This window comes from Hirundo rustica, chromosome 6 (genome assembly GCF_015227805.2).
Source record: "Hirundo rustica isolate bHirRus1 chromosome 6, bHirRus1.pri.v3, whole genome shotgun sequence".
NCBI lineage: Eukaryota > Metazoa > Chordata > Aves > Passeriformes > Hirundinidae > Hirundo > Hirundo rustica.
Window position 1 is genome coordinate 34,480,212 of NC_053455.1, and position 20,730 is coordinate 34,500,941.

The window sequence follows — 20,730 nt, forward strand, 5'->3', positions numbered from 1 at the left end:
GGTTTGTCATGTTCAAAGCCTGAAAATACTGTGAATTTGTTATTATTCATGAATGTGTGTTTTAATTGCTTTAAATTTTATTCTTGGATTCCTGAGCCTCTGGACTGTGCCACTATCTTGCAAAAGTATGAAGTAATATGTAAACAACCTTGTTTATATACTGAAACCTGTGGTGCTTCTATATAAGCAAGTTCCATCCTACTTCATTAATAAAATATAACAATAATACGCAGTGTAAGAGAAGGGATTCATGACATATTATTTCACAGTCTATCAGACATACACATCTCAAAGAAATAGTTGGTCTGGTTTTTTCCAGGAAACTCAGTTAAGGACTGTATCTAAGAACTTTTTCTTAATTTAAAATGTGTATTTATGCAACCAAATTAAAGTATATGGAAATGTTACTAGTATGCCTTTTAATCTTAACATTTTATTTTTGTTATGATAATTGAAAGTTATACAGTCACAGAACATATCAGTCTACTGATAAACTCATTTAATATTGTCCATTATAAGGTATTGACACTTCTCCAAGGCAGAGATTGAAGAGTTTTCCTGTAAGAGTATCTAGAGGATCTGTGCACTCATTTGATTAATCGTGTTGGAGTCACCAGAATCCTATTTTGTCTTAGCCTACTCAGAGCTTTTACAGGAAACTAAAAGAGACTTTATATTAAAATATAAAGTTGCATCTTTTTGTCACCTGAGAATATAATCTCTCCCGTGTTAGAAGTATGAGAGTGCTGAACATCATGAGAAAGGCGGTGTTTACAGCACTTTTCTCTGGAACTAGATCTGAAAATGTCACAAGATCTGAGAAGAAGCCTGTGCTTGGGAAATTATCCCAGTTTCACCAGTCCAAAAGTGCAGATTAAAGAGCTTCAGGATTTTTTCTAAAAAGCTTCTGGATAAGCAGATGAACTTTGAATATGTACTTGTATACCACATCTTGCAAGGTTAAAGCTGGAGGACTGGAAGTCTTTGGTAACATTGATCTCACCAGCACAAGAAGATGAATCTCAAGTACATAGGAGATTTAGTTGTTATATGGCAATGCAGTTTCTCCAAATGTTTTATTTCAGCAATGAACTCCAGGTGTTTGATTATAAAAATGGATATTCCAGAGATTTCTAGACAGCTCTACTTAGACAGGAATATTTTGATCTGCCAGTGCAGTTGTGGGGTTTTTGTTGTTTTGGTTTGGTTTTTTGTGGGTTTGTTTTGTTTTCTCTTGGTTTTGTTTGGTGTTTTTTTTTTTTTTTTTTTCTAATCCTAAACCTTTTGAAAGGAAGGCCACATGAGACAGAAAATATGTTGTACCCCTCAGCTAGAGTAAAGGATGCACAGCAGCCACTATAGAAGCAGAGACACTAGACAGGTGGATGGACATATACTCTTACAAATACTTGCTAGCATAGCTCTGTTATCTAAAGGTCAGAAAGCAAAGAGAAATCCAGAACATCATCTTGGTTGTGGATACTCCTCCCCAGAGGACATGTTTTTCAAGACTTTCTGAAATCAGGTTGGCAGCTTATGAAAGATGTAATCTTGCTCCCACGTCTCATGCAAAACCACAGGAAATAATATCCATGTTCCTCACGTCAGAAATCAAGACACACATAATCAAGCATGATATAGTCATTTACTATAAAGTGCAGTCAGGAGGCTTTGGCTTGTTTTCTGTGGTCACACAATGTGCGTGAATGTATTGTTTGACCTCAGAAAAGCCGATAGACTTTTTTTTTTTTTTTTTTCCACTTGTAAAAATTATTTCTCATTCTCACCATCACGGTGGTGTTTTCATGATTCACCCCTCAAAGAGCTGCTTTTCTGAGAGCATTGTCCTTTCTGATGGCTAGCAATAGTACATTACAATCCTTCTGCATAGGTGCCCAATGTCAAAATGGGACTGTACTACACTGTACTGTACTGAAACAGTACTGTAGGACCATTTCCCCTCTTGTAATCTACTTCTCTTTTTTTTTTGGGGGGGGACCATTTTACACTTCCCTTATACTAATATAAATGCCCCAAAACATAAAAGTAGAGTCTGATCAGAACTAATTCTCCAATGGGCAGTTTACATTCTGACTTTTGCAATTGCTGTATTTAGCAACAGAGAAAATAAGAAAAGTGAAATTTCTGAACAAAAATTATTGAAGCCTGATTACAGCAATAAGCTAGATTATTGTATGTGTAGGGCTGATTTTTTAGACTATGTACCCCTTTCAAGTTCTAAAAATGAATGTCTATTTTAGACATTTGTAAGGCATTTGGCAAGCACTTCTTAGAAGATGATACTGAAATTTAATTTTAAATGTTTGAAAAGCTCAGTTTAGGCCAGAAAAGAAAGCCTATCTGAAGAGATCAGCCTCTGCTCTGTGAGACAAATCTCAAATCATGCAGACAACAAGAATTAATTTCTGGCAATTTCCACAAATGTGAACTTAGATAAGACAGGTTATTGTAAAGTATTAAGTATATGACACTGGCAAAGCCTAAGGTCCAGTTTAGTTGACTAAACACATTGCATGATGATTTTGTGTATTGCCTGTCCAGAGAACATCAGTTTTAACAGTCAATACTAATGCTAAAAATCAGTGTTATTTGGGTGTTGCCTTAATCTCTGTTCCATATCCACAAATCTGAAAGGCTTGATATACTTCCAAGAATAAAGGTGAAAGGTTCTACACAGTCAGATCATGTTTTTTCTTCATAACAATCCCTTTTTTTTCATTATCTTTCTTTCTTAGGATTCTGTATGAACACTGGAAATCTTGAGGGCTTGTAAAGAGAAAATGTAGAGAGGAATCTCTTGGGAGGGACAAAATGTGAGATGTAGTTTCCTCTGATTCATCCATATCTATTGTGGAAAACATGAATCCCAGGAGATAGCCAGGGGCTAGGGAAGCTTGAGAATGAATATGGATGTAGCATTATTGCCAAAGGATGGAGTGAGGTGCCAACAACCTGGAGCACAGGTGAACACATGTGATCTATCTCCTGGTTTTGAACCCTGGAATCCAGCATGTCTGAGACATTTCTCCAATCTGTTCTGCCAGAGAGCAAGAAAAGGGTAAGACTCACCTGTGCTGGAACAGTTCAGGAACCTTTTCTACACAGAAATCCTGTGGGAAATATCATCCCTTTAGCCTCTTCTGTAGCACTTTTACTGCTAGAGAGGACAATCAGGCCTCAACATATTACATACAGATTACCCACTTAACGCAGCTTCCTCTGACTGCTGTGCAAAAGGGTGTCCCTTTTCACAGCACTAATGCCTCACCTGCAACCATCAAGTTTTCCTTATAAAAGGGAAATATATTTGATCCAGAAAATTGCATATAAATTAAACGCTGTATTAGATAAACAATTTTTTAAATGGCTGCTAGCTATTGATTTACTTTCTGACCTGATTTTTCTGGCTCAAAAAAAAAAAAATTTCCACGCTTGGTGGGGAATATTCATTTAAACCCTAGGGTTTGGTCTACACTAGGGAAATTTCTCCCAAGATTTTAGTCGTTTTAGAAGTGGTTTGCCATTATAAATAGTTGTTTAGTCTTCACTTAATTGGTATCAACTAAGAACAGTCTGATTTTTTTGGTGCTTCATCTAAACAAGAACCTGAACTGGCTTTTAAGCAAAAATTCAAGAGACCATCTTAAGAAGCAATGACGCTCCTGGGAGTTTTGAGTGGCACTGGACCTCTGCATTCACAGCTTTCCCCATTGCTCCCAGTGTTCCTGGGAATTTGATCATAGTTCACTGACGACGAGGTGTTTCTTAAAGATGCTGATCTTAGCCCCTAAACTCATGCAGCATTTGATAGGAACAACTTGCAAGCACTTCAACACAGTGTAGGTATTTATGAATTTGTGTCCAATAGACAGCTTCAGCCACTAAGTAATGCCGTGCACAGGCTTTCAGACTTTCTAGGTAATGAATTCAATACTATTGACAGTAGTATGGTTCTGCATTAGGTCTTCAAGTAAATTTCTGTTAAATTATAACATCTGTTAACATGCAAGCAACCTGTAGTCATATTTCTTTTGGTGAATATTTTTATAAAACATCAAGAGTAATTTTATAGCACCATGGATGACCGTGATCAAACAGCTGTTGCTCTCAGTCTTCTATTGTAAACTCAGCAAATTTGTGGTATTAAAAGATTTATTATTAAGAAAAAAAAAAAAAAAAAGGATAAAGAAAGAAAAAGCCTTCTGCACCTTCTGTATCATGAAAAAGACAGTTTTTCTTTAACTACCCTGAACACAATTAGGTAACTGCATTTCAGTGGCATAGATGCAAGTTTTCCGTTAAATAACAGCTATATTTCCTGGAGGGGAGGTCCTTTTAATAGGAAGGGAAAAAAAAAAAAAAAAAAAAAAAAAAAAAGTTTTTAGAGCAGGCATTTAGGCTCTGCTTTCTCCAGTAGATGTCACTTGCAGTACATAATAATTCATGTAAAGAAGTCAGAGTATATAGAAATGCATTGCTTTCTCTGAAATATGCAAGCTAAATTAAAAAGCCATTTTAGTGCCCTGTGTATGTAGTAAGTTTGGCATTTGGTTTATTTTAACAGATGGCATTGAAATAACAAAAGGTAAAGCATTTTTTCCCAATTGATCAGTGAGGATTATGTCTCTTTCTCCTGTAATTTGAAATAACAGAAGGAGACAAATATACTTGTTGACACATGTGAGGTCTGGGTCACACATGATCTAATATTGTATTGACAAGTAGTTTTTGGCAATCACTAGACTTGCTCTAAAGAGAAAATGTATTATGTAATTTTTTTTTTTTTTTTTAAATACTTCAGAAGCATTAGCAATTTGGATTAAATTTAGGAGTGGAAACCTATAGAACACATATGCCCACAAAGCAGAAATGTTTTCTTGTATAAACAAAGGAGAACTTGTGAATATATTACATATTTAAGGGAAACTGTCTTTTGGTACAGTTGATTTGAAATGTAATCAATGTTCTTGGAACATTTTACCTGATTTCTAATAATTTTTAAGTTATTTTGTTTATTATAACTATAGTGTAACAACATCAACTTCAGTCAGATTACTATGTCCTTATTTACATGCAAACCCCACATTTTCAGGCCCTTGGGGCCTCAGAGATTCACTGTGATCTCACAGTTGCTGCTGACCATAAATTATCCACAAATATTCACATTTCGTTAACTTACATCATTTTCCTTGTCTTCGACTGGTGTGCCAGTCAAGACTGCATTATGGAACTCAGGTGCTGGCTGTTCACTTGCTGGCTGATCACAGTGTTTGATGTCTCCTGTTTGTAGCCATCCCTCCTCTGCTCACCTTAGCAGTTCTTCCTTTCAACAGATATGAGATTGCTATACTGCTGTATTCATTTCCATTCCACTCTCCGTTGCAAGGATAAGTTGGCCAGTTTTGAACTTTAGTCTTCTCCCATTTTCCTCCTGGATTCTGATCAAAGACCCACAGAAAACCCCAACACAGACTGACTTAGAGAGCGGAACAAGAGCTAGCTATGCTATCTTCTCATCTTATTCCTATCTCATTCCCCTATTTCCCCAAGACAGCAACACACAAATACAATTTTGAGGGTTTTCAGAAGGAATGCCAAGAAGGCAGGAACCACGGAGATTTGGAAATGAGGAACAATTTTTTACCCCTTTGTTCTCTCCCAGTTAAATAAGTCAAAGGTGGAAAAACCATGTCCTGCTCATAACAGGCTTTGAGGACCCTATCATGAGAGAGTAGTGGAGATCATCAAAGCTTTGTCCCTCACCCCCTAAGAAACCTGGTGTGCACTGTAAATGAAAGGAGTAAAAGCCCAAAAATACGAGAGAAATACATTTTTCCCCAAAATGCAGCTGAAGGTGACTACTGCATGGGAAACTTGAAACCAGCTGCAGCAAATTTGGTCTTACTGAGATCTACTTGCTGTTTTGGTTTTTCTGCACAACTGAAGAAAGGAGAGGAGAGGTAAAGATAGCCAAAGGCAATGATGCAAAAAAACTATTAGCATCCAAAGCAGGGCAAAAAAAGATGTTGAAGGGCCTTGAGAGGAAGCCACGTGAGGAGTGGCTGAGGTCACTTGGTCTGTTCAGCCTGGAGAAGACTTGAGGGGAGACCTCACTGCAGTTACAGCTTCCTCAGAGGGGAAGAGGAGGGGCAGGCACTGCTCTCTTCTCTTGTCACCAGTGAAAGCACCCAAAGAAATGGCAGGAAGCTGTATCAGGGGAGGTTTAGGTTGGATATTAGGAAAAGGTTCTTCACCCAGAGAGTGTTTGGGAACTGGAACAGGCTTTCCAGGGAGGTGGTCACAGCACCAGCCTGACAGAGTTCAAGAAGTGTTTGGACAATGCTCTCAGGCACATGGTGTGACTCTTGAGGATCCAGGAGTTGGACTCAGTCATCCTGACGTGCCCTTCCAACTGATCTAATTCTCTGATTCTGAAAAATGCAAGCTCCCAAAAGGAGTATTTGTACTCTTGAACCTGGGAAGAGGTATACAGAAGTGTATAAATCTAGGGAGTTTAATGTATAAATCTAGGGAGCCAAATCTCCCTTTATTTGATTTGATAATTCATAGCAGAGAAGTGGCATTCAAGTGGTCTTATATGAGCTTCTCTGCATTGCCTGCTTCAGGTCACATATAACATACTAGGTCTGTAAATGCTTATATCCCAAGTCACAGGCCAGAAATCAGTATCGATAGACTTAAAGAAGGGCTTGGAAATTACCAGTAGAGGTAATTGGTTGGAAAGATATAGAAAATCCCACAAAGAGCAAAGCAGAGAAAGAAATCTGGGAACAAATTAGAAGGCAAAATCCTGATTAATTTAATCAGATTTCTGAGTACTGCAGTCTCTGGTTGTGATAATTTTAGCTCACCTTTTTCTGTTTTGTTTTTTTTTCAGGAAAAAGGAATTTGCCAGAAAATAAAAATAACCCAACCCTTTGAAACTTTCACCTGACACAGGCTGTTGGTATTCTGCTGAACTGAAGAACGGTCTGTAACACCATTGACCTATTTTCATACGTAATGCAATGTCTAGTTAAAGCTGGCTCTATCCAGGACAACCACATTTTTTAAAGCAGCATTCACATTACGCAGTGATATGCACAATGTAAGTCTGAAAGGGTTAAAAAAGTTCTGGTATTTATTTCCTTCGCTTATAGGCACACACAAATTATTTTTGACAATAAGTTCTAATTTAAAGAAATTGTAATTTCTCATTTAAATGAAGATGTGCTTTACTAAAAATGCACAAGGTTATAAACAGGCAAACGAATCTTGTAGTATCATGTAATGTAAAAATAGAGCTTTGAACAAGGATTACGAAGTTAATGTATTGGACATATACTGGTACCTCACAACAGAGGATCTCATATTCTCTTACTAATTCCATGTCACAGAACCACAAAGAAATTTACTGTGAGCTTCCTTTTGTAGAGATGGAGGGATACATATAATTCAACTCTGATAAACCAGGCCAGTCTCAGTGAGAGAGCCAGAAGAAAATCTAAGGCTTGATTTCACGATCTCTGCTAAGACCAAGAGGTAACTTTCCCTTTCACTCTTGCTAAGGTGAGATTAATTTGTCTCTGCACAGATTGGGAAAGTTGAAGGAAACATTCCTGGAAAAACAATTGAGTCTATTACATTCCTGAGGTACTCTTTCTAACTTATCTATTGTTTATCCATGCTGAGATATACACAGATTTAAAGACTTTATTGCAGAAAGCTCTCTGAATTCAAGCATGGCACATACAGGTATCTTTTGATATTGTGATGGCATGAGAGATACATAATCTTCTGAGAAGCTCATGCAGGGGATTGGGCAGAACATAAGGTTATCCCCTTCCTAAGTTATTCAACATCTGTTTTTTCCCTTTTACAGTGTTTTGACAAGAGTTAATTGCCAGCTTCATTCAAGTGAGTGGATGGTTTTAAAGGCAGCACTGCAAGAAGTCATGTGCTGCTTCTTATAGAACCAGAGTACCCTATGCCATTTCCAAATGGATATCCCTCCTTGATTTTGCTGTCAGTATTGGTAAATGTATATATTTGGCTTCACCTGACCCAGCAGAGCTTCATCTGTCATGCCAGAGAGTAAGGATGGCACATGGGATGTAAAAGTCATTGAAGAAAGGGAATTGGTTAGTACATTAGAGTGAGTGTTAGGTAATCAAAATACAAACGCTTAGGAAAAACAAACACCCTGGAGTAATTTTAAATGGGCAGATTACTTCTGGCAGTTTTGCCTTTTGGTTCTGTATTCTTATCAACATTTTAAACCATTCAATTTCAAATATCTACAGAACTCACAAATAAGACAGGAGACCCAATACTTTATTGATGCTTACAGCCAGAAAAATTAAGAAGCTCTGAGTTAAATGGTCACGCTGGCCATTCTTCAAGCAATCATTCTTTTAAATCCCTGTGCTCCAGCAATTTGCTCTGAGACTTGCAATTTATCTGATTCCCACTTTTGAGAGCTAAATTCTCTGAAAGAAGGAGATAATCTCCACTGACTATGATTTTATGACAGGACTTTCATTAGCAGGTGATCCCTCTACTGCAGTCAAATGAAGTGAGTAATTATTCTATTTTGCAGTATTGTTGACAACTGAATTTTTGTCATACTAAGCAACACAACACAGGAGATTGGATATTCAAAGGACACTATAATTCTCCTGGGGGAAAAAATTAAAAAATTATATCTGGTCACTTTTATAAACAACAGGCCTTGAAGTAAATGTTGAATTGCAAAAATATAGCACATTCAAAAAGAATATTTATGTGTCCCTTTCTAACTACATGTGCAGTATTTTTCTCCTATGTCACAAAAACTGTAACCACAATTTACAAGTATATGCACAATCAAATTGCTATTGATTTAGCAATGCCTTTCTTTGATGTCCCTTGCCTTAACCTCATTTATAAAGCTGTTTTGCATTATTTCAAACTGTCAATGATTTGTGACTCATGAATATTCAAATCTAATTTGCACTTACCTTTTTTGCATGCATGCTTACTTGTAATTTGTCTCATTTGCCCTTTGTTTTCTGTTTATTTTTCAGGTTATTTAGTGAAGTAAACTCTGTTTTTAAAGTAATAGCATCAAGTTAAACACAAGTTGTGTAATTCTCACCTTACTAGAGTCTTATATCACTGCAACTCCATTAACTTCCCTAGAGTTTCTCCTGCTTAAGTGAAGACAAAGAGGTCCATGAGCTACTTCTGACTGTTTTTTCTTTGTCTGTGTCTTCATATTAACATTATTTAGCATGTTTCATTGGAATTGAAATGGCTTTATTTAGTATTTTATTCAGAAAGAAATACCAAAATCAGCAGTCTCATCCTAGTATTTCAGATTTTAAGACAATTCAGATCTCCAAATCTGAGTGAAAAATAAGTTGTACCTCTGACTTAAAACACTTTATTATCAGAGGGGAAAAATAAAATAATTTGACTTATTTTTGTGGTAAATCCAGTAGAATAAATCCCCAACAGTACAATAATATACCCCTTCCCAGGAAAAACTCCACCTAATGAGTATACTGATTGCAGCACAGTGGATACAAAATCCTATTCTTTTCCTGCTTGTTAATCTAAAAAAGTCTGTTAAACTGTTAGGTGCCCAAGAAAACCTGGGCCAAGATATTTGGGGTTTTTTTCCCATTTATGGAGGATTGTGTCATGAGAGCAGTGACTCTCTCAAATACTAAGAATCTTGCTAGATTTTCTTCAGCAAATCAAGTTTGAAAAAAAACAGCAAAAAGAAATTTGCTTTTGAATCAAAAAACATGATCTTACTTGAGTATCAAAGGCCATTTTCTTTTGGGGAAAAGTGATCTGAAGTTAAAAAGTTAAACCAGGAACAGGGGGAAGAAAGGCAACGGATGATTTTCCATAATGTTTGAAAGCTGAAATCAACCTACAGTGGCAAAACTGGTTGTTCTTGGGTTCATGCTGCAACCCTAGTTGCAAAGCAGCTGTAGAGGGTTCAGATGGCTCTTGTTTTGATCATGTTTGCCACTATATATATATGTGTGTGTGTATGTATGTATGTATGTATGTATGTATGTGTGTGCGTATGTGATTATTAAAGCAAGCAGGATTTTTCTCTGAACAAATATTAGATGAATGCATTTCCTTTATGGACCAAATCCTGCTTCTAATGGAAAAGAAACACAATTAGCCTGTCAATGAATACCTGCACAAAACAAAAGTATGCAGACACAGACAGGGCAGTCTTGGGCACTTTTATTATTTATTTATTTAGTCTCCTAAATAAATTCAAGCAAACTTTTGGGAAACAGAGGAAGTATGATAGGTCATCAGTGACACATCAAGAGTAATGAAATTAATAGCCCGAATGAACATTTTGTGAATGACTAGAAACTATTTGCCTAAGCTTTACTTGGTCAATGTTTTGAAGTAAAATGAAGCAAAAATTCTCTCATATAATGTGGGGTTGCCAAGTGGGAATAAGAGATCTGAGCCCAGAAAATATAGCTGCATTCATCCAAGAGTTCATTTCAAATGAATAGTTTCATCATCTCTTCCATAAAAGAGAAAAATATTTCAAATGTTTATTTTTAGCTTGACGCATGAATAATAGACATAAAAACATCTGAGTATTTAATGTGAAGCAATTCTTTTAAAAATCTCAATATATGGTTAATAATTACATATCAGTAGAGCTTTTTTTTTTTCCTAATACTAGTACCATGCTTTTAAGTGACAAGTCTCAGCTGTTGTAAAGTCCAAGGTAGTCGTGTGCCCTGAAACACCCAAGAAATAGTATTATCCATTATGACACATGCCTAGATATGTCTTATTGTGAACATAATATAGCTTAAAGGTAAGAATATAGAACAATCACTTGTGTGCTATTTTTTCAATGCTGTTTATGTTTGTCTACATCAAAGAAAAGCTTCTGCTAGAGCTATTTATATCATTGATCAATAGAACTATCAGTGATGGTTTATAAATGCATGAGACAAGTTTTAAATTTAGCACGTACTTTAAAAATGAAATCTATTAGTACATTAATTTGATCATGTTTCATCACTGAAAAGCCAGTTCATCTTCAAAAATGTTTTTGAAAAAGCAGAATGTACCACCATGACATGAAAGATACTTAAAGTGTCAAACAAAAGCCCTTGTGAATCACCAAAGTAGGAATTAAAGGGCTGATGTTTTTTTGTACTGACTGTGCACACTTACTGTCATTATGACCTAGAAAGCTGAGTACTTCACACCTGCAGATTTGGCATCCTGCAAAACTTCTTTGCAGAATCCTGTCTTGTGTCCTCCATCCATGTTCTCCTTCAATCAACGGGACTTTGGGTCAGATTTGGACTTGATACTGAAGACTGTTGATGCCTTAAGTTTTAGCTTTTCCAGATTCATATTTTTCAGATTCTGTACTGCATTAGTATATAACTCTGAACTTCATATAAAGTGCTAGCAAGTTCTCCTCGCAGCTTGGTTAGACAAAACAATCCTTTTCCAGCCCGAGAACCAAGGACACCACTACAGCTTCAGATCCAAGAGCTATAAACAACAGGAAATTGAGGAGAGCAGCCTGGGAGGATGGAATTTCATAACCTGAAGCTGTAATTGGAGAATTAACCCCAACGTGTAAATGGACCAAAACTTATAAAAGTGTGAAAACTCATGACCCATCGTCCATCTTGCATCCATCTTGGGTATAGCCTCGGCCAGGCTCTTGTACTGCCCAAGGTGTGTCCTTTGAAGTCCTTTTAATAAATACCTGCTTTATTCCTTTAATTCTGTCTAGCCTCTTTTCTAGGTAGCCTCCCAAGGCATCACTGTCAGCATGGAAAGCATTGTCGACAGAGATTCTCAGCACTGAGGTGTTTTTCTATGAACTTGTGGTCCCCTTAATAGGTGAGGTGTATGGAATGATTGGCAGCCCTTCTGGTCAGTGAGAATTATTAAAACTGGTGACGCGTGTGTCTAGTCTTTTAGAGCTATTTGCTGTATAGTCACAGTGTAGGATCATTTCCTTTCTAATCTACTAACATTAAAGTCAATGGTGATTCAGCATAGATGAGTTTTGCTTTTTGAGTTCATGGCTAATGGTGATAGGAAAATCATGGTGAGTAGAAGTATGTAAATGCAGTAAGATAGATGTACATTTTAGACACAGGGCCTTGGTTGGAATTAAGACCAGTCTTCCCTTTAACACCATTACCAAGAAGAGTATCCCATCTAATTCACCATAAATAAAAATCCCTAGATCCTTTTATTCTAACATGGAAAACATGGTGATGTCTGAGAACTTGTTAAGTCTAGATGTCGTCCCTCTGCTTCCTCTTCATTCTCCTGTGGGGACCATTTTCTTCTGTGAAAATGGGATCTTCCCTGCTGTGTTACTGTGAATCATACTGCTCATCCTGACAAGACTCAAATGAAAGAATAAGATTTCCTAAATTATGAACAACAGAGGGAAAAAGTAAAATTAGAACAATCATGGAGGATTGACCTTCGTAAAATAGTATATATTAACAACTCTATGTTCCCTAACTTACCTTATACCTGAGTTTCATTGCCTTCTGTTAGTGAGGTAATTAATTTAGCAGGAGAGATGAAAGGAGCTAGAGATGACAGCAGACACGGGTGAGAAAGAAGTCAAGTATAGGTCTGTAATGGTGGGCAGTGAAAAAGTGTTTTCGACATGCATTTTGTAAATATTAAGAATGTAAAGGGCTGAATACAGAGGAGCGTGAGATGTGGTACCTTTTCTACTGTTTCATCCAGGGTTGTGTCCTGGTTCTTTATAAAAGGAAGGGAGAAGTCCTGCAGTCCAAGGCAACATGTCTAATCTTCTTGTGTAACTTTGACCACTTACAGTGAAGGGTTAATCGAAAGACCCCTAAACTAAAATGCTTCCAGCTTGGGTGGAAAATACATATATACCTAAGGCTTTTTAAGAGAAATGTTGTACCCGAGAACAGTTTTGTGAGCTGGGAGAGCGCTGCACTGAACCTCTGGGGCAAATGTTTGCATTTCGTTGTTGAAAGAGACTGAGATTGGCAACACCACCCTGCCCTTGGCTAATGAGCCTTCCCCGAGAGAATATCAAGTGCAATTACCTTTCAGGGAATAACAACATACCAAAGAACTATGGACCCTGCAGAGAAAAATGAAACACACACATTCGTAGGTAGAACCTGCTATGAATCAGCATTAATTATCCAGCAGAGGGAACGGGGTTGCAATAAGTCTCAGTTCCCAACTCACGCCATAGATCACAGAAAACGTGAGCTACTTAGAGAAAAAAACATTTGCAAAGTTCAGCTTGCCCTGACCCCCCTCTTTTCTGCGTACACTCCTACAGCTGAGTTGTGCTTGGGGGCTGTGCTTCTGGGGCAACTTTCCCGACCCGAGGTTTGGAGGTGACTGAGAGGCAGTAGAAGAGGGCTGGTAGCAGTGAGCGAGGCTCCCGAACGCCGGTACAGTGAGGCCGAGGCAAGGACTCAGTCGAGGTTTCACAGGTGCCGACGTGGCCGAGGACGCCAGGCCCCTCTCAGCGATGCTCAAGGAGGTCGGGCTGCCGGGCGGCCGCCTGCCCTTGGCTGCAGAGCCGGGGAAACCGTCCCCCCACGGCTGGTTGCCCCAGAAGAGACCAAAAAGAGGGAACTGTCCCGGGAGACGGGCTTTTTGCTGTGCGCATTCCTAAGAAGGAGACGGAAGGAGAAGGCGGGAAGGCCGCACGTTTCGGGTTGGGCTAGTGGGAAAACACGCGGAATTGCCGGCGCTGAAGAGATGAGGGGGGATGCTGGCCGTCGCCTTTGTGCCGGGGCGCGTTGCCGGGCCCGGCCCGGCGGGCGCTGCGCGGGGGCGGCCGCGGAGCGGAGCCGGGAGCAGCGGCCCCGCGCAGACCCGCGCAGCCCCGCACAGCCCCGCGGAGCCCGGCAGCTGCCGCCCTGCGCGGCCCGGGCGGCTCCCGGGGGAGCCGGGAAACCTCGCCGCAAACTCTTCGGACGTGAAAACGGCGCGGAGCGGGGCCGGCTGCTTTGCTGAAAGCAGGCACACGTATATTGAGTTTGTCAGGGATCATAAAATGCGAATTGATTATTCAAACAGCCATTGATTATAAAAGAATGCTTACTGCAGCAATGGGAAAGGTTAAAAGGAAATTGACCCTCTGCGTACGTGACATAAAGTCATTAGGTAAATGAGATATTCATACGGGGTGTAATCAAGGTCATGCTAATTTTATTTGCGGTATTCGACTCAAATCTCCAGCTTCGTTTGGGGACAGCAAATTGTCCCCAAGGGGAATGAACAACCAGGTAAACCACAGGTGCAGGGAAAAAAAAAAAAAAAAGGTCCAGGTAAATAAAAACTGGGTAGGGAAGTAAATTCTGCCGAAGCCCCTTGTCCGTGGTGGGCACGAACCCCAGGCCGAGCCCTAGCCGTGGTGCGGCCGGAGCCTGAGTAGCTGCGCGCAGGATCGGGGCTCCCCGCAGGGGTCTTCTCACCTCGCTGCTCCCGGGTCCCCTCCGACCAGGGAAAGCTGGGAGTGCGAGCGGTGTCAAAGATCCTCGCCTCTCCCAGACAGTATGAGAACGTGTAAAAAAATTAGATTTATTTATGCACATATTTATCCCCTCTAATTATAGAAATTAATCCTCTTACTTATGACTAAAAGGTAACGTCTAAGGCGTCCCTTTGATGTTTAACAGCATCATTTGTGGCTAACATTCCAACTGATTAAGGAATAATTGTTGTTAAATGCTTTACCAGTGGATAGTGTTTAATTGAGAGGCATTCATAATTTCACGGCTTACCACAAAATGAAACGTAATTAAAAACGCAGAAACTTCCAACTGATTTTGTTCCAATTATGTTTATTGTTCAGACTAATTACTGCACAAGACGGGGTACTTTTCCAATGTCTAAATGGCATACGCTTCCCAAATATACCCTTGCAGGTTTTTCTTTTCCAGGTACAGGCTTGGGACGGGTTTCTGCAGCCTCCGTTCTCCCCACCCCCCACCCCTTCCCATTATAATTAAATGCTCCAGCCTTTTCTTCTCTCCCCCATGCAACACCTTGGGATGTGAGAAAGTGATGGCAGCTTTCTTCCCTCGGAGCTCGAAGTAATTGTAGAAGGGCTGATGAATTTCTTGAAGAAACACTTGCCACACACTGAGGAAACCATCTCCTAGCAGGATTTTACAAACCAAAGTAAACAAAGCACCCCAGGGGCGATTTCCTCCTTTTGCACAGCGTACTTCTCAATTTACCTCAGAAGGGATCACAAACACACACAAGAGTTATAACAGAAATCATACTTGGTTGGGGAAACATATTCTGTACAAGAAGCAGAGAAATTGAAAGTGTTCAAAGGAAGGGACAGTCATTAAAATACCTGCCAGGCGCGCTGCCATTCCTTTAACTAACCTTCCTTCTTTACCGCGAACTCAGAAATCTCTTCAGCATCTATTTAAACATAGATATCCCGGGGTGGGGGGGAGGGGGAGATGGGGAAGAAGAGGAGATTGGGGGGGTTTGCGGGAAGAGGGAAGGGGAAAAGAACCAACCCACACAACCCCTCAGGTCCATCTCACCAACACCTTTGAAACATCCTCGTCCTCGGAATGGGGTGGGGAATAAAGTTACTTGCCTAATTTCACTGTTTGTTCTATCGAAGAGAGTTTATTGTGCAAATGGATTTCTTTATTTAATCCTAAGTTTTTCCATCCTTCAGCTGGGCTCTTGGAGAAAATTAGAGTTGCCTCAGATCATGCTAATAAAAAAAAACCACTGCTTGCGATTAAAGGGAATAATCACATCGATCAGCCCCTGATAAAATAGGGGCGGGGGGCATCAAATGCCCAATACTGCTTAGAGTTTGCTTTTTTCCTTTGGGCTCCAAACCGTTAGGAAAGGATCACACACCTATTTATTGCTCCTTTTGTCTCCTTCTTTCTAGCAGGATTCAAACCCCTGCGCGTGTGTGCGTGGTTCGGGGGGTTGTTGCTCTCTTTGGGAAGGTTGCGGCATTCACAGGTGTGCTTTGGCTTGTTACTGTATCCCTGTACAATTTCCCAATTCTCCTGGAGGGTTTAATCTAGGCGTGAGAGAAGAAAAGTGTTTAAATTCTACTGGGGAAATAAGCGGGGCCTGGGGAGGGGGAGGAAGAGGGTAGGAATTCCCTCTTTTGGCGAGTCAGGATCTTTAATCTTTCCAAACGGATGTTTGTCCAAACGGACATAATGGAGCAATACCGCCTTTTTTATTCCCCCCCCACACCCCCTTTCTTATTTTTTTTTCTTTTCTTTTTTCTTTTTTCTTCTTTTTTTTTTTTTCTTTTCTCTCTCTTCAGGTATGAGTCTTGAATCCTTTCATTAAACTGACACAGATTTCCAGAGATGGAGAAAAGGAGGGGTATCTGAGGTGGACATTTTATGTAAATTAGCAAATCCGAAATGTATTACAAATCCACTGTAATAAAACTGACAGTTTTGACAGTATTGACAACATAAATATATGTTGGAACACAGCACTTTCAGACACTTAACCGATGAAGCAATAAAAAGATTCGACTACAATATTTCAAATAATCGACATTGATGTTTTGATACATCATTTTTATACCTCGAATCGATCTATCACTCTATGACCGGTCAATTTTAAGTAAAAATCTGCTGCAATTATTTACGCTATTGCCAGTGACGACCTAATAACTGTTTTCAATTAATTACAGCAAAACTAAGCATTATGAGGACTAACCGGCCGCATATTCCATTGTATGGCATTTCTTGTATGGAGAGCAAACACATATATGTATATTACATTCTCTTTGTGGGATAAAAAGAAAGACATACAAAGACAATCACAATCTTGGGGAGGGTGGGTGGAAATAAAAAGCAACCCCTTTTTCGGGAACACACCTCCGGCTCTCACCATGTACTTCTGGGAAACATGCTATAATATTTTGTCAGCTCTCTCTCCGTGCAATACCAAACCGGGCTCTCAAGATTTTTTCTTTTTTCCCTTTTCTCTTTGGGCTGTATACTGAATCCCACTTCAAACAATGGGCTGAGCAGTTCTTGGGGAAAAAAAAAAAAAAAAAAAAAAAAGATTTCGTGCTTCGAGTGATTGCCTGTGTGTTGTGAGAGTCTCCGGATCATATCAAAAGAGGTAGGAGCATATTGTTCTCTCCGGACCGAGAACTCCAGTGTAAAAATGAGAGCGCTCCTCTTCTGGAGTTTTATAGGCAGCTGGAGAACAAAAGGGGATATTTTGAGTGAGCTGGAGCAGAGCTCTGAGCAGAGTTTGAAGCCTTTGAGGATTCCCTGATATCACACTAAAGCCATTGAGTTTGCCCTAGCTGTCCTTTTGGTTACCATGCCATACTGGAAAGATTATTTTTTTTTTTTTTTTTTCCCCTCATGCTTCGGGCTTCTTCGAACAGTCGCAAACTAGATTTTTAACTACCCGGTGCAAGCAGCATTAGTCGGAAGACCTGACAGGTTCGTGGCTGATTTTTTTTTTTTTTTCCCCCCCTCTGGTGCGTGATGGAAACACACATGTCGACTGTTTACGGTCTCCACTTTTACAAACATTCCAGCCTAAATAAAATAAAACTTTAAAAAAAAAAAAAAAAAAAAATCTCATCTCTTCTCTTCTCTGACTTCAGCGCTTCACACCCACCCGCGGGACACAAACCGGACAAACGCGGAGGGGTTCATCTCCATGCCCCTTCTCACGGTGGGTTTCGTTTCGCCCCTCGGGGATGGAACCTGGGACCGGGCCCCATCACAGCGTCCCGCGGGAGCCGCCGAGCCGGGCACGGGGCCCCGCGGCGGCGCAGCGAGCTCCGCGCGGGCGGCGGGCCGGGCCGGGCCGGGCGCGGCGGCGCGGAGCGCTGTTGGAGCTCCGCCAGATAGCGCTAGAGGGCCGCTGATGGCAGCGCCGGCCGGGGCAGCCCGCCAGCGAGGGTTACAGCCCCGCGCCCCGGCACGGACCCGGACAAAGCGGGCGGCGGGGCAGGACGGCCCCGCATCGCTCTGGGTCGGCGTTTTTCCCTCTAAAAACAAAGAGGGCGGACGGGATGGAAGAGAGAGTAAAAAGCGAAGTTTAACAGGTAAGTAAATGAACCTACTCCTAATCCGGCTCCCAAAGATCTCGGTCGTACCGCAGCCGAGGTCAAGAAAAGTTCACCGTGATGGGCTACCATTGACTTTCAGGACTAGAAAGATTTTCGACAAATAATAATACATTACTGAAAAGCGAAGTACGCTACTGGCAGACGGGGGGGATCAGGGTGAGGAGCTAAATGAACCCAGTGATCTGCAGAAGCTAAAACGTGCGTGACTTCACAGGGGCACCCGAAATGGGACCTCCAAAGTCTTGCAGCTGCGGGAAGTCGGAGGGGAATCAAAAAGTGCCGAGACGAATAAAAAGTGACTGAAGTTGTAAAAAGCGACCGTAAGGGTAAAGGAGAGCGTGGCAAAGAGCGGGTTTGAGGGCAGGAATTTAATTGTGGCACAATCCTGATTATAAAAAGGAAAAGGTACTATTTAAACTCTACGGTTCGCCTTGCAAGCAAGCCAAAAAGTAAAATTCACGTGAATTTCACTACGATGTCACGGTGATGTCCCGCATCCACATTTTAACAGGCAGATTGCTTTCTTCATTAATTATGACACATTGCCTAGAATGATAGTTCGAGATAAAAAGCCTGTTTGAATATGCTAAATTTTTCACTGTGTTCCATGATATCCTTGACCCGTCTAAAAGGAGTTTTGCTTTTAAATGCAGTCTACGTGTTACCGAACACAATGGCATCATCCAAAATACTTGAACTCAGCACACAAACAAACAAACATTGAATAAAGTTACAAACAAGATTAAGGTTCAAGTTATTTGTCCCTGTAGCAAGGCGTCAATTGTCCTAACAGATGTAGGGACGTTAAGAGGATTTAAACCATGCGAATTTAATAAACCAGATTAGCAATAGGTGCTTTCCACAAACGCTAAGAACCGGAAAGTAAATCTAGACTAAATTACCCATCGGACTGGAGGATCACCTACAAGGGGAGCTCAAAATTTCCAAAAGGGTCCAACAGGATTTCGTGCAAGCATGGCTTTTTTCGCCCTAAAAACTCTCCATTTGCATTAAATCTTGTGCTAGGAGCACACGCGCGTGCAAAACAGCAGTTTAAGGTCTCCGGTGGGATTGATTCTTGAAATCTGAAATATTACCTGTTGTTCCATCCGCTTTTGCAAGGCTGTGGAAAAAGAGAGAGAGAGAGGGAGGGAGGGAGAGATGTAACGAGCAAGCAAGAGAGGCAGTCTCAAAGCCAGCAAAGGACTAAGATGCCACACTTCGGAAAGGCTGATTGAAAACAGACTCTTCTTAACTTTTAGAGGATTTTCTGTCTCGTTCCCTCCGAGGGCTAAGAAGCCGATTTGGGAGTTTGAAGGGAATAGGTTTCAGCATCCATATTTGTTCTGGTGCACTTGTAAAATGCGATTTGAAGAGGATCTTTAGCCCTCTGATTGTCTTTGTATTGTTTTTCTTGAAACGGATCTTTTGCCCTTAATGAATCCCCACACAGCTGGACAGCTCCTGCTCGGACACTGAGAGCGCTAACCCCAAACTGACCCCAATTTGACACCACAAGATGAAATTTTACCGCCTGTTAAAACCATTTCCAGCCTCGGCAAAAGGAGCTGGCGGTTGACTGAGATGCACTTCCATACCGGACACCTCATTTCTCTTTGGACTTTTGAGGCAACGTATTAAAAAAAAAAAAAAAAAAAAAAAAAAAAAAAAAAAGGAAAATCCCAAAAAACCAGACACCACCCCGACATGTATCTCACACTTTTGCTGAAAAGAACCCTCGTTCTGAAAGTGATGCAAGAGAAATGGAAATTAACCATTTTAATTTTACCGAATTACTTTTTTTTTTTTTTTTTTTTTAAGAAATAGTTCCAGTTGCGGGGGGGGGGGGGGGGGGGGGGAGGTAGGAGGGAATAAAAATATCACCTAAGTATGCGAAAGCCCTCACCCTGTGCATGTACGTATCCCATTTTCCTTCGAGCTCCCAACAGCATCTTTGTTAATAGATGAGTACATTCACTTAAGGGCGCTAAATTGAGATCCCTTTTTAATGGCTAAACTGTAGCGCTTTATAAACCACGTTCTCTGGGCGCTTTAATCCACTGCTATAGTGATGAGGGAAAAGGCTTCAACTCTTTTCACGTGGAAAAAATAAAAGACACAGGAGGAACATGAAAGATCTTCATTTACTATATGAAATTTCACTTTTTATCAAGATAAAATAATTTTCAAAAGTTGGTCCCTGTCCCAGATTACAAACATGCACAGCAGGACAAGACAACGCAGGGGGTTAATTAGTTTAGGAGGGGGAAAAAAATTAAACAATTGAAAGGAGCAGCATTGAACACTGCAAAAGTCTTTGGCTGCTTTTTTTCAGCATTCATTTTAGTCTGTTTTCTCGGAATTTCTTAGTCAAGACAGCTGAGACCTACAGACATCTCTGTGAAAAACAGAATTAGGAAAAAAAAAGTCTAAAATTATATTCTAAGCAATAAAATAATTTCTTCTATGGGAGCCAAGTAATCTAACTTCTTTTTGAGAAGAAAACTGATGAACTTCTCTTACAGCTTGAGCTCTGAAGAAATTCATTGAACCTTAAATGCAGCTAG

At 40.3% G+C, this 20,730-nt stretch overlaps 1 long non-coding RNA gene across 1 annotated transcript; it reads right to left on the minus strand.

Annotated features, from left to right (window-relative positions):
• Positions 1-14,877: 14,877 nt before the first annotated feature.
• On the minus strand, positions 14,878-17,781 carry LOC120753860 (uncharacterized). The gene is made up of 2 exons (XR_005701240.2): positions 15,949-17,781; positions 14,878-15,796 (listed from the first exon to the last, which is right to left on the minus strand). It is a non-coding gene; the product is annotated as an uncharacterized LOC120753860 (long non-coding RNA).
• Positions 17,782-20,730: the final 2,949 nt, after the last annotated feature.